The sequence below is a fragment of the Cetorhinus maximus genome, chromosome 28 (assembly GCF_964194155.1).
Source record: "Cetorhinus maximus chromosome 28, sCetMax3.hap1.1, whole genome shotgun sequence".
NCBI classification, from domain to species: domain Eukaryota; kingdom Metazoa; phylum Chordata; class Chondrichthyes; order Lamniformes; family Cetorhinidae; genus Cetorhinus; species Cetorhinus maximus.
The window spans coordinates 3,647,330-3,649,575 of record NC_135906.1 but is presented as its reverse complement, the minus strand read 5'-3'; the positions used below and the strand labels follow the sequence as shown (position 1 = coordinate 3,649,575).

Sequence of the window (2,246 nt, the reverse complement as noted above, 5' to 3'; positions counted from 1 at the left end):
GTGAAAGATGTTTTTATATGAGTGAGGTAGAGTGTTTGTGAGATGAGAGTGCTGTCTGTGAGTGTTGGGTGAGCGTGCATGTTTTTTGTGTGTAGCTGCTGCGGGTGAGTGAGTGAGTAAGAGAGAGAGAGAAAGAGAAAGAAAGAAAGTTGGGTTTTGGAACATGTACATGTTGAAAAGTAAAGAAAGCAGATGTTTGTAAGAAAACTATTTTTAGCATTGAAAATCCCCTGGAAAGGGGAGGGTGCACCGTTCCCAGAGATACTGCAATACCGGGTCGATGCGTGGAGTGGACGGAGCAAGCCCCTATTCCATCTCCCTGCTCCAAAAATCAATTTAATATATGGTCCCCAGATAAGGGACGTATCAGATATTAAACTGATAAGAACAGATTTTTTTTTTTGTAAAAATATACTTTATTCATAAAATATCTTCAATCACATTCCAAACCATTTCAAAAACAACATTACAAGGGTACAATCCAGGTTAAACTTTTACAAAATGTATCAGCAGGTGCATCAGTACAAACAATATTACAATCATTTACAGCCTTTCATTTTGATCTGTACAGCCCGAGGGGCTCTAAACAGTTCCCAGTCTCTCGGTGCGCTGTGGTAGAAAGGTCTTAGACAGCGACCCTTCCCCATTGCGCCTTTGCGGCAGCTGCCCCAAGCTTTAGTGCGTCCCTCAGCACGTAGTCCTGGACTTTGGATTGTGCCAGTCCGCAACAATCGGTCGGGGACAACTCTTTGTGCTGGAAGACCAACAAGTTTCGGGCAGACCAAAGCGCCTCTTTCACCGAGTTGATGATCCTCCAGCTGCAGTCGATGTTTGTCTCGGTGTGTGTCCCTGGGAACAGCCCGTAGAGCACAGAGTCCTGTGTCACAGAACTGCTCGGGATGAACCTCGACAGCAACCACTGCATCTCTCTCCAGACTTTCTTTGCAAAGGCACAATCCACAAGGAGGTGGACAACGGTCTCTTCCCCACCACAGCCACCTCGAGGGCAACGTGCAGAGGGGGTGAGCTTCCTGGCGTGTAGGAAGGATCTGACGGGGAGGGCCTTTCTCACCACCAGCCAAGCTACGTCTTGGTGCTTGTTGGAAAGTTCTGGCGATGAGGCATTCTGCCAAATGACTTTGACAGTCTGCTCGGGGAACCATCCCACAGGGTCCACCCTCTCCTTATCCCTCAGGGCCTCTAGGACGTTACGTGCTGACCACTGCCTGATGGACTTGTGGTCAAAGGTGTTTTTCTGCATCAATTTTTCCACCAGGGACAGGTGGTACGGCACGGTCCAACTACTCGGAGCGTTCCGCGGCAGCGTGGCCAGACCCATCCTTCGCAACACCGGGGACAGGTAGAACCTCAGCACGTAGTGACACTTGGTGTTTGCGTAGTGAGGGTCTACGCACCGCTTGATGCAGCCGCACACAAAGGTGGCCATCAGTATGAGGGCGATGTTGGGCACGTTTTTTCCCCCTTTATCTAGAGGCTTGTACATCGCGTCCCTGCGGACACGATCCATTTTCGACCTCCAGATAAAGCAGAAGATGGCTCGAGTGATCGCCGTCGCGCAGGAGTCTGGAATGGGCCAGACCTGCGCCACGTACAGCAACAGCGAGAGTACCTCACACCTGATGACCAGGTTCTTACCCGCAATGGAGAGGGAGCGTCGCTCCCACATGCCCAGTTTCCTCTTCACCATAGCCACTCGCTCCTTCCAGTTTCTAACGCATGCCCCGGTCCCTCCGAACCATATCCCCAGCACCTTCAGGCCGTCAGCCCTGACAGTGAAGGGGACAAAGGATCGGTCAGCCCAGTTCCCAAAGAACATGGCCTCGCTCTTCCCACGATTTACCTTGGCTCCCGAGGCCAGTTCGAACTGGTCGCAGATGTGCATCAGTCTGCGCACCGACAGCGGATCCGAGCAGAAGACGGCGACGTCGTCCATGTACAGGGAGGCTTTTACCTGAGTGCCTCCACTGCCTGGGATCGTCACTCCTCTTATGCCCGGATCCTTCCTGATGGACTCGGCAAAGGGTTCTTTGCAACACACGAAAAGGACAGGCGAGAGAGGACAGCCCTGCCTGACTCCAGATTTGATCGGGAAGCTATCTGTTTCCCACCCGTTGATTGAGACTGCGCTACTGATGTTAGTGTAGAGCAGTTGGATCCAATTTCGAATTCCCTCCCCAAAGCCCATTTTGGAGAGCACATCCCCCATGTAGGTGTGCGATATTCTG

At 51.6% G+C, this 2,246-nt stretch overlaps 1 pseudogene; it reads right to left on the bottom strand.

Moving 5' to 3' along the window:
* Window positions 1-239: 239 nt before the first annotated feature.
* LOC144669040 (U2 spliceosomal RNA) lies at window positions 240-413 on the bottom strand (annotated as a pseudogene).
* Window positions 414-2,246: the final 1,833 nt, after the last annotated feature.